A 14,510-nucleotide genomic window follows, 5' to 3' on the forward strand; every position below is an offset into this window, starting at 1 on the left:
TTTCCACTTCTTTCATAAGATTCCCTGCACTCTGCCCAAAGGTTGCCCATAAGTCTCAGCATCTGCATTGATAGTCTGCAGGGCAGAGCCTTTCAGAGGTCCTCTGTGTCAGGCTCTTGGCTTGTTCCCTCTTTTCGCCTTCTTCTGATGTCCATCCTCTTTGTCCTTCTGGATAGGGATTGAGCATTTTAGCAAGAGTCCTCCCTCTTGATTAGCTTCTTTAGATGTACAGATTTTAGTAGGTTTATCCTATATTATATGTCTATATGCATGAGTATATACCATATGTGTCTTTCTGCTTCTGGGATAGCTCACTCAGGATGATCTTTTCCAGATCCCACCATTTACCTGCCAATTTCATGATTTCCTTGTTTTTTTATTGCTGAGTAATATTCCATTGTGTAGATGTACCACAATTTCTGCATCCATTCCTCCACTGAGGGGCATCTGGGCTGTTTCCAGCTTCTGGCTATTACAAACAAGGCTGCTATAAACATGGTTGAGCAAATGTCCTTATTGTGTACTTGAGCCTCTTTTGGATATATGCCTAGGAGTGGTATAGCTGGATCTTGAGGAAGCACAAAACGACAGCCTACAGATTGGGAAAGGATCTTCACCAACCCTGTATCTGACAGAGGACTAATATCCAGTATATATAAAGAACTCAAGAAGTTAAACAGCAACAAATCAAGTAATCCAATTAAAAAATGGAGTACAGAGCTAAACAGAGAATTCTCAATAGAGGAATATCGAATGGCAGAGAAATACTTAAGAAATGTTCAACGTCCTTAGTCATAAGGGAAATGCAAATCAAAACGACCCTAAGATTTCACCTTACACCCATCAGAATGGCTAAGATCAAAAACCCAAGTGACAAAACATGCTGGCGAGGTTGTGGAGAAAGGGGAACCCTCCTCCACTGCTGGTGGGAATGTAAACTTGTACAACTACTCTGGAAAGCAATCTGGCGCTTTCTCAGACAACTAGGAATAGCTGAGGCACTTTTAGTCCCAGCACTCAGGGAGGCAGGCAGATCACTGTGAGTTCCAGGCCAGCCTAGGCTGCAAATCAATTCCAGGACAACAAGAGTACACAGAGAAACCCTGTCTCAAAAAAACAAAACAAAAACAAGTCTTTACAGCCAATGTCTGCTTGGGGAGAGACGCTCATGAGGCGCCCACCCAAACCAGCACATCTACAGGGAGTTAATGGTGGTTGGGGAAGGAGAGACATATTTTTCCAGTGGATAGCCACTAGTAAGGTGCCCACGCTCCTGCAAATAACCCCTCACCCATGTTCTTATAGGTAACTCAAATTAAATTATCAGCTAATACAAGTCAAGATGAAGAAGGCATTACTCAAGAAGAGGAAAGACAGTGGGAAGGGGATATGAGTGAGTGATAATATAACCAAAATATGGTACATGCATGTATGAAAAAGCCATGAGGCCCATTATTATGTAAACTAATATAGGCTAATAAAGCTCTCTTACTGGCTTGCTCCTCATGGCTTGTTCAGCCTGCTTTCTAATTATTTAATTTTATTTTATGTGCATTAGTTTGAAGGCTTCAGATCCCTTGGAATTGGCATTATAGACAGTTTGTGAGCTGCCATGTGGGTGACTGGGAATTGAACCCTGGTCCTTTGGAAGAGCAGACAGTGCTCTTAACCACTGAGCCATCTCTCCATCCCAAGCTCTCTTTAAAAGTCTTTAGCATCTCTCTTCAGTTGAAGAACTATTATTTTTAATTGAAAAAAGGAGATTGCCTCCTGTACTTGCATCCCTCACCCCTCTATGACCTCAAGGTCAGAACTGAGTGTAGTATGTTTCCCTTCCCACGACTATATAACAAACCAACAATGTGGTTGCTTAATTTACACCTTCTTCCCTTTCTTTCCTCCACGTGTGTTTATACACACGTTTACATGTGTGTGGGTACACACGGGTACAGCTATGTGTGTACATGTCTGTGAACCCGAGACATTGGGTGTACCTCAGCATTTTTTTTCCCTGCTGTGATAAAATCCTCTGGCAAAAGCGACTTGAGGCAGAAAGGGTTTATTACAGCTCACAGTTCCGGGTTACAGAGTCCATCATGACTGGGGGGGTCAAAGCATCAGGAGTTTGAAGCATCTGCCCACATTTCTTCCACAGTTCCTGGAAGAGAGCAACAAATGGACACATGCAACTGCTCTACTTCTTTAACAGTCTGTAGTCTCTTGCCTAGGGATTGGTGCCACCCACAGTATTCAGGCCTTCCCACCTCAGTCACTATAATCAAAATCATCTCCCACAGAGACTCGCACAGACAAGGCTAATCTAAGCAACTCCTCCTCATTGAGACTCCCTTCCGAGGTGACTAGATTCTGTCAGGTTGCTTGACAATTAACACTAACCATCCATCACAAGCTGTCTTCTACAATCCCCCTCTATTGATTGAGGCGCAGTCTCTTTCTGAATCCAGAGCTTGCCATTTTGGATAGTCTGGCTAGCCAGCTTACCCTGGTGACCCCGTCTCTGCTTCATAAGTGCTGGGAGCACAGACAGGCTAGCACGCTTGCCCACTGTGTGTGTGGTCCTGGGAATCTTGTAAGGCAAGCACTTTATCCATTGTGCCATCTCCCCAGCCCTAGCAATAGCGCCCTTAAAACTGTGGGTCCTGAACTCATCTGGGGTTGTATAGTTAAATGTCACAGAGTATACACACACACACACACACACACACCACCACCACCACCACCACCACCACCACCACAAGAATGGTAATACTAAAGTTTCCCAAAATGCAGTAACCAAAAATTAACCCAAAAGTTATGGGTGTGATGGTGTTCCTGGCACTGGTTACCCTGTGTATCATATGACCTCCCTGCAACCATGGTTCTGAACACACTCATGCACACTGTGCATCTCATGTACCATGAAGCCACACCTGAACACAGCCTGAAACACCTTGGCTCAGATGCCTGATTGTTGCAAGCTATGCATTGCAGTCTTTCCACCCTTAAGAAACAGGATGGTTTAATTACAGAAAACAGAGACGAAATGTTTCCCCATCACCATTCCTCAGTGTGAATCAAATTGTTATATCTCTGGGCTGTATCATGTTAGGATGCTTGCACTGTTTGAGTGACTGACTTAAAATTCGTTTGTAAAGAATTACAAGTGATTTTTTTTTTGGCTTCAAATTGGGACAGAGTTTCCAGCAATTCTTGTTGTGGCCTAAACATACTTCTGCCATTTTGTTCCTGTGTTTATCTGAAGTGTTGTTATCAGTATTGACAATTATAAAATCAAAATGTTGGTCAACACAGAAAAACATTGAAGGTGCTCAGCATCCTACACCATCAAATGTGCAGCCAAGAATTAATTCCTTGTGTAAACAGGCACATCCACCTCATTAGTATGCTAATTTGCTTTCATCTTTAGTAAATGGTGAAACCGTATGTATACTAAGGAATTGTTCCAAAATAAAATTCCTTGTGATTTATTATCAGTAAATGTTTAATCTGCACATTTATTCACACATACCTGTAATCCTGGAATTTATACAGTAATCTCTTGGGTTCACCAGTGGAACCTGACTTAAATACCCCACATTAGTCTAGTCAGGGTTTCCAGGCTCAGAGGTGTGGATATGGTTCATCAGGTTCCCATTCTCTGGTTTCACAGGTCATTGATCATGGCTGGGTCTCATCTGAGGCTCAGGGACACAAAGCAGAGGCCATTCCTTGTAGCTATAAAACCTACCAAAGTCCTTATTTATTTATTTATTTATAGAATGTTTCAACCAAAGTCTGATTCTTCTTCTATTTATTTATTTATTTATTTATTTATTTATTTAAACAATGTTTCATTTGTGTGTACAGAAGAGGGCATCAGATCCCAGTATAGATGGTTGTGAGCCATCATGTGGTTGCTGGGAATTGAACTCAGGACCTGTGGAAGAGCAGACAGTGCTCTTAACCCCTGAGCTATCTCTCTTTTAGGCCAGCAATGGCATCTCTGAACTCAGAGAAGGTTCAAGTTTTTTCTTAAGTACACTTGATTGAGGCAGGTCCATTCAGGAGACTTTCTTATTTTTTATTGGCTCAGACTCATACTGATAAAAAGTCATACTTGTGTCCTCAAGACGGCTTCACTTTTGCCATGTAAGAAGTCAGTCAGAAGTCTGACATCTTGTTTTCTGTCCTCCTAACACTCAAGGACACACCAGTAGGGAAGGCATAGGGTCATCTTGGAATTATATCTACTTCATAAATTTTCTCATATTCCTAAGCCTTTCTGAAAGAATGATACTTTGATGACTAATAGATAGATCCATAGATAGATAGACAGATGAGAGAGGAGAGAGGGATGGCCAACTTTTCATGTAGTAACAATTCAAGTATTCCACATTAGCATTTGTGGAATATTTTTACCTACTCCCTGTGGCTGGATATTAAACTTCTTTTCAATCCTTATGAAAATCCTTATGCTCTTGGGTCTCTGCAGAGTGGATGCCACGAGGGACTTGTTATGCCAAAGAGCAGACAGTTAAAATTTTGACAGAATGATTCAAGTATTTTGCAAACCAAGACCCTCCATGAAAGTCCTTACTTCAAGACTTCATGATTTCTGAGTATGGTTTAAATTTGTTTTTAAAATTTGGTTTTCAGTGGAGTAGAAATGATATCTTGTTTTAACATTCATATATCATTTGTCATTTGACCATCAATGAAGCTCTCTTTTCATTTGTTTTGTTTTAGTCATGTTTATGTCTCATTGGGGACTGGCCCTCCTTTGGCTGTATTGAACAACTGAATTAGACGTTTACCCAAGATGCTATTAGAGAGTCTGATCAGCAAAGCCAGCTATGTTCATCTTTCAGATATAGCCCATGCCATCTCTCAGTCCACAGACATGCTGGACTCTGGGCCAAGCATCGGAAATGAAGATATGAAAATGGAATTGTTCTTGCCTCCGAGACCGTCCACCCTCATGGGCTTTGTTTGTATAGCAGAGCCTAGTGTAAGTCACATAATTTTCCCGGAACAGGACAGCTCGATGAACCCCACCATCATTGACAGTGCTCAGAGAACGTAGTGGAAGAGGAGGCAAAAAGAACCTAAGAGCTAGACGGTGTGGAGGAGCGCTCTGAAATGACGTCTTCTGCATTTGACAGGGCTGCTGGACGGGTGAATGCACATCAACTGTGGCTACCTGTATAAGATCAGGCCAGCCAAAGCCACCCAGAGTTCCAGAACGGATGGGGAAGGTGATCTCTGGCCCCACCCCTTACTGAGAAGAGACTGGCAGTTGGTAGGGAGAGCGGCTCCTCCTTCTAGGGAGATAATGGACACTGATGAGATTCCCATGGAATCTCCAGTGGAAGCCCCACAGCCATGCACACACGGGCAGCTCTAAGTGAATTTAGGGGGTTATTACACAACAAGAATGAAGTTTGAAGGACTGTTGAGAGGATGGGGGGAGGCTGGTAGGAGGAAATGAGGTTGTATGTGCTTATACATCATTGTATACTTGTACCAGTTTTACATGTAAATACTGGTAATTCTCAAATTTCTTCAAAGACATAAACCAACAAACATCATTCAAAAAGAGCACAGACTTCATGAATAGCCTTTCAACTATTAATCAAACTACATCCTTCCCATAAAAGAACTACAGGTCCAGGCGTTTCTCTGAGGCATTGGAGATGGTGAGACACTGGCACGGGAGAGACACGCAGACCAGCAGAGTGGAATGAGAGCCCAGGAATAAGTCATCAAACTTACGGTCAACTGATTCTTTGTGCCACAGAGACTGTGGAGCCATTGAAACCAATGATGCTGGGATGCAGTTCATACAAAAGAATGAAAAATTCAAAGCCTGAACCAGTTTCTACAGACTGTATTATCTCTTTAGCATTATAAATTTAGAAAATCTTAAGTGAAATTATTATTAGTCAAAATGTATTGTACATCAGGCTTCTGTGCTACACTAGCCCCATGAATCTCATGCTTACTGTATCTTTTGGCTCAACAAGGGTCCTTATGGAAAGACTGACCTATGCCACTGGGTGTGCACAATCACTCAATATTTCTATGGCAAAAAAAAAAATTATCTAACAAAGTCTTCATCAGAGTACATCCCCATCCAGAGACTTGTGGCTTCTATGATCATTACAGTGGAATATTACTCAGCCATAAAAAGAAACAAAGTCATATTCACATGCAAAAGAAGAGAATCAGACCTCTTTCTACAATTAGGGACAGGAGAAAGGTCTCAAAGTCAATTAAAGATTTGTGTAAGACGTGAAGCCATAAAAATCTTAGAAGAAAACATAAAAGAAAGCTGCTTTCCATTTTTGTCTTGGCAATTATTTCATGGATTTAAAGAACACAATGAGAAGGCCACTGAGGACAGATCTCATCTTACTTCAAGGCTTACTACAAAGGTGCAACTACCAAGCAAGAATAGAACCAGGAAACAAATAGACAAGTAGGTCAAAGTAACAGATTAGAGAGTTCAGAAATAGCTCACCAAAATATAGTCAGATGATCTTTGACAGAGGATCAAAGGCAGTCCAATAGATCAAAGATCACCTTTCAGCAAATGGTGTTGGAACAGCCAGTCACCCACATGTAAAAGAAATGACTGTAGAAAGAGTGCAAACACTTAGTACAAACTTTCAAACTGGATCATAAAGCTGGGTGAGGCAGTACATGCCTGTAATCCTAACAATCAAGAGGGAGGCGAGAAGATCTTGTGTCTGGGACCAGCCTAAGCTACATAGTAAGACTGTCTCAGAAAGAGAGAGAGAGGGGAATGGGAAGAAAGAAAGAAAGAGAGAGAGAGAGAGAGAGAGAGGAAGGAAGGAAGGAAGGAAGGAAGGAAGGAAGGAAGGAAGGAAGGAGGGAAGGAGGGAAGGAGGAAGAGGAAGGAAGGAGGGAAGGAGGGAAGGAAGGAAGGAAGGAAGGAAAAAAGAAAGACAGAAACAAAAAAAGGGAAAGGAGGGGGAAGAAAAGAAGAAGAAGGAGAAGGAGGAGGAGGAGGAGGAGGAGGAGGAGAAGAAGAAGAAGAAGAAGAAGAAGAAGAAGAAGAAGAAGAAGAAGAAGAGGAAGAGAACCAGGAACCTATTAAGCACCTAGAAGATATCATGGTACAGAATAATTTAGGTGACTTTGACTTTGACAATGACTTTGACTTTTGTCAGGTCTGACAGCAGAGGTACAACCCACAATAGAAAAATAGTGATAAGTTCGTTTCCTTTAAATTAAATTTTCTACCCTGAAAAGGACAATGTAAGAGAGTGAGACAGGACTGAAAAGATGGCTCAGGAGTTAAGAGCACTTACTGTTCTCAGAAGGGACCTGCACACATTGTCAGGTGACTCACAACCATCTGTAACTCCAGCTTCAGCGTATGCAACTCTCTCTTCTGGTCCCCTCATGCCCCTGCACTCAGGAACATTCCCACTGCATCCCACCCCACACAGGCACCCATGCACATGACTAAATATAAAATAATATTGTTTAAGAGAGATTGAGAAACTAAGACAAACTATATGAAAATGCTTGTAAAATAAACATTGGTATGTTTATCAGTGTATCGGTCACTAAACACAACAATGACAGAACAAACAACAGGATTAAAAGATTGTAAATATACCTGGATAGACACCTCACCAAAGCATGTAGCCAGGTGACAAGGAAGCCTATGAAAAGATGCTTAGCATCACATGGCAACAGAGATATGCAAATTAAAACAACAGTGGGTATCACCAACTACCTATCAGAGTGTTCCAAAATTCAAAACATTGGTAACACCAAGTACTGGTGAGGACACGGAGCAACAGGAACTCTCACTGCTGGGAGTGCAGAATGATGCCTCCACACTGGAGATGGTTTGTTGGCTCCTCACAAAACCAAACCTGTGACCCATAATAATGTTCTTTGTAAGTTAATCAGTGAAATATGTCTATACAAAGACAGAATGGAGATACTCACCTCAGTGACTTGTAATTGTAAAAATTCAGAAGCATCTGAGATGTCTTCCGGTGGGTGAGTAGATAACCAAAGTACACCTGGACAATGGAATACGTGCAGGTCAAAAAGACATAAACATCCAAGACGTGGAAAGAGATGGAAGAAACTTAAGTAAATGTTGTCAAGCTAAAGAAGCTAGTCTGCAGAAGCTACGGTCTCTGCACTTCTACCTGTGACGTTCTGGAAAAGGCAAAACCATGGAACGTATAAAAAGATTATTGTTTACAAGATTAGGATGGAGGGGCAGATCATAAGAGATTTTTGGGACAATAAAACTACTGGTGTGTGCACATGCTTGTGAGTGCGAGTGTGTATTGTATTATGGCATTTATGTGGAGGTCAGAGGTCAGCTTTTTGTCTGATAGTTCTTTCCTTCTATCTGGCTTGGAGACCGAGTTTCTCTTGTGTTTACTGACTCCAGGTTAGCCCTTCAGCTTCTGCCTAGCTCTTCTATCTCTACTTCCCATCTATCTGAAGAAGTGCTAGGGTTACGGATGTGTACCTCTCTCTCCGGCTTTAACATATACACACACACACACCACAGAAAAACAGGGTTCTGAGGACCAAACTCAGGATGTCAGGCCTATGTGACTGCATCTTTCACCTGCTGAGCCATCTCCCAGTCCCATCCAGTGAAGATTTTGTAACTGTTATTATATGGTGGATGCATGTCATTATGTGTTTGTCAGAAGTATAGTATGTGCACTACGCATGAAGCTTGTTATGAACTCTGGACTTTGGGAGATGGTGTGCCTATGAAGTTTTGTCAACTGTAACAAAGGTACTGGTACAATGAGGGTGCTGTACAGACAGGGGGAGTGGGAGGAGACAGAGAGTGTGTGGGCCTTCTGTGTACCTTCTGTGCAATGTGTCTGTGGAACTGAAAATGCTATGAAAGTAATTTATTATGTTTTGTTTGGTTCTTGTTTTAATTGGCAGAGAATCATGCATACTTACTGGCTACAGAGTGTTGTTTAGATCCCTTTATGCACTACGAAATGATCAAATTAGGCTAATTAACATATTCACCACCTTAAATATTTATCATTTCCATGTGGTGGGAACATTTAAAACCCTCTGTCCATGTTAGCTTTAAATGTCAACTTAACACAGCCCAGAGTCACTTGAAAAGTCTTATGTTAGGGGTTGCCCCCATCAGACTGGCTCGTGAGCATGTCTGGGAGATTGGCTTGGTTGTTCATTGATGTAGGAGGTAACACCATTCCCCAGGCATTTGGGTCTGGGCTGTATAACAAAGCTATGTGAGCACAACCCTGTGGGTGAGCCAGCAAGCAGAGTTCTCCCGTGGTTTCTTGTTGTAGGTGGTAATTAATATTTACTATTGATATATCTTCTGGTAAAGCTGCTGTTAGTCCTACACAGCTGTATAACCAAATCACCACACAGAGACTGGGTTTATTTAGTAAACCTAGAACACAGTGCTGGGCAATAGTTACTGCTTCTTATACCTCCAAGCCCTCACAGTTTCCTAACATTTAGATTTTACCCATTATACTTGCTCTTTGTGAAATCTTAGGTCTAGTTCATTCTCCACGTAGTTCCAAGATCTGTCCTCCAGCTCTCTCTCCTCTCACTCATTTCTTGCCCTCTGGCTCCTCCCCTCTTTCCTGTCCACTGGATCCTCCCATTGCTCAACACTGTGGCTAGTTGCTTTATTTTGGCCTGTATACACAAAGTTGAGACAGGATGCTTAGAATAAGTATCACAATGCAACATCCGGATTGAAACCAGAGAGTGGGGGGGGGGGAGTTCAGCATTTGGTTGAACAAGGGTAAGGTGTATACATTCCAAAAGAACATTATACCAACAGTTTCTGCTTCACAATCTTGCTTGAGTTCTGGCCCTGACTTCTGTTGATAACAGGCTGTGACTTGAGATCCTCTCCCACGGTGCCCTGATCAGAGGCTTTTCTCGCAGAAAGGATACTATAGCATTACTTTTAGCCATTTTGAGAGGCAGATATGCTTATCATTGACTGTGGTCACTGTGTTAACCAATAGGGCCCCAGAAACTATTGCTCCTATTCAACTGAAAATCCCCAGGGCCCCAACCTATTCCAGTCTACTTGCTACCTCAGTGAGTTCGTCTTTTAGGACTCCACACGAAAGCAGGCCATGGGCTGTGTGTCTTCACAACACCTAACTTATTTCTCCTAGCATGAAGTCCCCTCGTTTGATCCGTGTTGTCATGAATGACAGCAATTCCTGCCTGTTTAGACCTGCTTGATGAATGGAAAGGAGTGCATGACCTCTCCTAGGCATGGCTCAGAAGAAAGATTCTATTGGAGGGAGAGCACAGCCAGAGGCACCTGCAAGAGTCCAGATGGAAGTGGGCTATGAGACAGGAGAGGTGGAGTGCAGAAGAGGACGAGAAGTGAGAGGGGACTAAGACAGCAAGCAGCCAAAATGACTTAGTACTAATGACTAATTACTAAAATGACTTAGTTATTTACTAATCTGTGAGCTCTTTGATTATGGCTTTTTCAAAGACATTAATATCTTTCTAGGATCATTCCTCAACAATGAGTGTATCTTTTTATTATATCATTAGACTGATTTTTTAAAATGCTGATTGACTTGCTGAGTTTCATCTCTTAATTTTATTTATATTATGTTTTATTTTATTCACTTATTTTAAATTTTGTTTTTTGTGTGTGGGTATTTCGTCTGCATGCATGTCTATACACCATATATGTTTGGATCCACTTGAACTTGAGTTACAGATGGCTATGAGGCACATGTGGGTACTGGGAACTGAACCTGGGTCTTCTGAATGATCAGTCAGTGTTCCCAAGCTCTGAGCCATCTGTCTAGCACACACACACACTTTTATATTTAAATTAACAACTAAAGTTTTAGGGGAGAAATCTGGCTTTGTAGGACCAGGAAGTTCCAACACTTTACGTGAGCAATAGCTGCCTTAGGAAACTTGGTCCACAGCAGGCAACAAAGACAGGGAGCTTGAGACCTGAGACAGCAATGGAAGTCATGGAATTTGGGAAAGGTTGAGGATGAAGCTTAGCTCCTGACACCAATGAGTACTTGTGAGCCCCACCCTGGAAAACACTGGACCAAAGATTATCTTATGCAATCCCCAGCTCCATCTCTTATCCCGATGGAGAGCAAAAGAAGATGGTGACAGCAGGGGAGAATGGGTCAAAAGAAAAGTTAAAAAAAAAGGAATGGTGTGGGGAGGGGAGGGGAAAGCAGTGTGGGCTGGAAGGGAACCAAGAGCAGAGTGGGAGGTGATGGAGAGGGGCAGGAAGGTGGAATGGAGTAGAGAGAGAGAACTCTGAAACATCTTGCAGCCTTTGGAAGAAAATGTCACATTGGGCCGGACTTGTTAATTACTGTCATCTGTAAAATGTGTGAGTCCACAAGAACCAAATAATTACGATGTCATGAACCTTCTGGTGCAGTCCCCCAACTGAGCATGCAGTCATCAGAGGTAGTGGTTTGTGTGTCCCCAGGGGCAGATTGTGCCTTAGTCATGCACAGACTTCATGACAGAGCCCTCTGGGGAACAGAAAGTAGACATCTTGTGTGGGCACAAGAATCAAACAAGACTGTGCATATACACGGACGGGCCTGTCCCCACAGAGTCTCCATAGAGTCTAGACCATGGAAGCTGACCCTCCATTCAAAACAGCCTCTTCCACTGTAACCCTTCCAGCAGACCCCAGCTGCAGCTTGGCTGCCCCTGGTTCCACAAAGCTGACAGCAGCAAGAGAGGCAAATGTTTGGGAGGAAGAAAGGTCCCTTTCTACTTCCTGATGGTCAGGTGTTTCCAATCCAAGCCCATGAGGCTGATCTAGATTATTCCTCATGGAGACTTCCTAGTCAGGTGGCTCCAATCTATTTCAAGTTAACAGCTGAAGCTCACTAGGACACCTTCCATGCAGAATACAAATGATTGCCACTAATCCTGTATCAGATGGTCCCCCTGAGTGACTGAAAAGGATTCACTATGAATAATGATGTAAAGTCTTTTATTACGACTATTTTGTTATGACATTGGAATGGGAGAAGACCTAAAAAAAAAAAAAAATCAGAAACAAACTTCTTTTTGTCTCAGTCAACGATATTTACACAGGTTTTTAACATCCTTGTCTATAAAACTGTGCCAATAGTCGCAAAGAAAAAAGTAGACAAGGTTGGGTCTGGAGAGACTGAGGGCCATATTTTGTCATATCTTACAGTGGTACATGTACTGACACAGCTTGGCTCACTGCACTGACCTCTTCAACCTGTTTGCCTCCCCTACCCCCAAGGGCTAGTAAGTATGGAATATGGATAAGCTTTGTTGCCATCTCCTACTTCAGAAGGAGATCAGTCTAAGCCACTCCCAACGTCCTCCATCCATCTCCATTATCATTTTATAGAAAGGTGAGTGGGCCCCTCCCGAACCACCCAGAGTATTCCATTGGCCATGGTGATGAGGAACAGCCAGAACTCAAGCTGTTCCAGCCACAAACATGGCAAAAGATTTTGTTGTAGTGAGAAAAACTCCCCTCCCTTTTGCATGTGGACCAAGAGAGGTGTTTCCCTGGAAGGAGTTAGTGTCCATCTTATAACCAAAAAGGAGAGCCAGCTTTCAGATGAAGCACACGTGCTCAGAGGCAGTGCAGAGTGACTCACACAGATACTGTCCTTATGTTGCTGGAACACTAGGTCAAGCCAATGCTCAAGCTTGAGTCATGTCTGAGCTTTCTATTGAGAGAGCCAATCTACTCAACTGTTGCTTAAACTACGTTGGGTCACAGCCTTCAGCACGCTGATTTTCCAAGTGTGTACAAGGAGATATGAGCCTGGAACTACAACTTAAAACTTGGAGTTGGTTAAGGTTAGGTGTGGAGAGCTACTTGTTTTCACTCCAGCCTTTACCTGGAAACTGGGATAGGCAGGATGTTTTGCCAAGTTCATTTCCTTTTGTTTGTGTGAGGATCACACAGACAAGTAGTCAAGGTAAACAAGTCGGTGAACCCCTTCATTGTATCGAGGTGCTTTGCTCAGACTATAAAAAGAAATTATGGAATAAACCGGTGTGACAGTTTCTACTGGCAGCCCTCCTAAGTTGATCCTATGTGTAGTGTGTTGTTTTTTTGTTTTTTTTTTTCTCTTTTCTTTCAATCCTCACTCTCCACTCAAGAGCTGTTTGACTTTGCCAGCAGGCTCCAGCAGTTAGGTTAGGGCAGCCAAGGTGCCAGGTTGGTGTGTCCACATTTACTCTGCAGCCATAAGACAGCCACATGTGGTTCCCTGAAAGAACAAACATCCTTGAACATGGAAGAACACTGGGAGTGTTGGGATAGATGGCTACTTCTTTTCAGCTTTGGGTGTGGGCCTACAGAGGAAGGCTAGCACGCAAGGAGACCATTCAAATGCAGAAAGCAAAACAGAAGATGTGCTTGGACAAAGAACTTCTCTGCGCCTAGCAAAATTAGACTATACCCAAAGAAGCCAGGAATCTGTGGTTTCTGGAGCTGGATGATCCATGTTTTCTTTCTATGAAGGTACTGGGAGGGGAGTTGAGCCAGAGATCTTTGCAGTGCCCAGATGAGTCTTATGTTTCTTTTCTTGGGGCCATCGGCAGTAGCCAAGCCCAAAGGCCACCAATACTTTGGAGCCAGACAGCCACCTGCTGTGTCTCCTGAATGTGCTCTTAGGTCTTTCTATGGCTGACTATGAAGCAATGTAGCCAGGAGTGTAGGAGGATAGGGAGGATTGGGTGGTAGTGAGCTGAGATCTGGGATAGAAAAGAACAGAAGGAGAAAGCCCAGCTGAAGAACAGGGAGAGAAGAAAGGCTCCAAAGTACTGAAATCCAGAGTGTGGAAGGGTACAGCCTTGACCATTTTCCTCCAAGTGCCTGGGTTATTTTCAAACCTATTATTCTTTCTCATTGGGAGGAGTCTTGGTGGGGGTCTCTGTTGATAGGAGCATGAGCCTTAGGTGGGGCTTTCAGGATATGCACTATGCATGAATCATTCAAGACCCCCAAAGCCATGTACAGGAAGGAGAACTCAACTGGACTGTGAAGAGCTGGGTGGCTGTCAATCAGCTGGAAAAGATGGGGTATGGCTAAGAGTGGGAAAAACATTCAATGCAGGTGAGAAGTGGAAGGTGAAAAGGAGAACAAGGAGAGAGGGCAGGAGCCAAGGTTAGCAAAGGTTAGGTAAAAATCATGCCCCATAGAAGGATGTTCCTGCTTTGGGGCCAAGTCAGGACAACCCCAACCAGGACTGGCTAGTCTCCCCTGGGGTTTGCAGCATGCCAGGTCTGTGCTGTGGCACAGACTTGTATAGATTTGGCAGACATTGCCTACGCTAAACAGGGAGCAGGCCTCCAGACCAGTTCCCACATCTAAGTATTGTTTTTCTCGGGAGCCAGGCAGAACACACCCCTGGTCAGAGAATGCTCATGCCAAGCTTAGCAGTTTCATGAAACCTGGAGCAACATCGCTCATT

At 43.1% G+C, this 14,510-nt stretch overlaps 1 long non-coding RNA gene across 1 annotated transcript in view; it reads right to left on the bottom strand.

Moving 5' to 3' along the window:
- Positions 1 to 2,044: 2,044 nt before the first annotated feature.
- LOC132649776 (uncharacterized) overlaps positions 2,045 to 14,510 on the bottom strand; it is a 50,932-nt gene continuing 38,466 nt past the window's right edge. The window contains exons 2-3 of the long non-coding RNA XR_009588299.1: positions 7,987 to 8,063; positions 2,045 to 2,158 (exon numbers count right to left, since the gene is read on the bottom strand). This is a non-coding gene — a long non-coding RNA (uncharacterized LOC132649776). The remainder of the gene's footprint in view (positions 2,159 to 7,986; positions 8,064 to 14,510) is intronic.

Source organism: Meriones unguiculatus, chromosome 1 (genome assembly GCF_030254825.1).
Source record: "Meriones unguiculatus strain TT.TT164.6M chromosome 1, Bangor_MerUng_6.1, whole genome shotgun sequence".
In the NCBI taxonomy this organism is placed as follows: Eukaryota; Metazoa; Chordata; class Mammalia; order Rodentia; family Muridae; genus Meriones; species Meriones unguiculatus.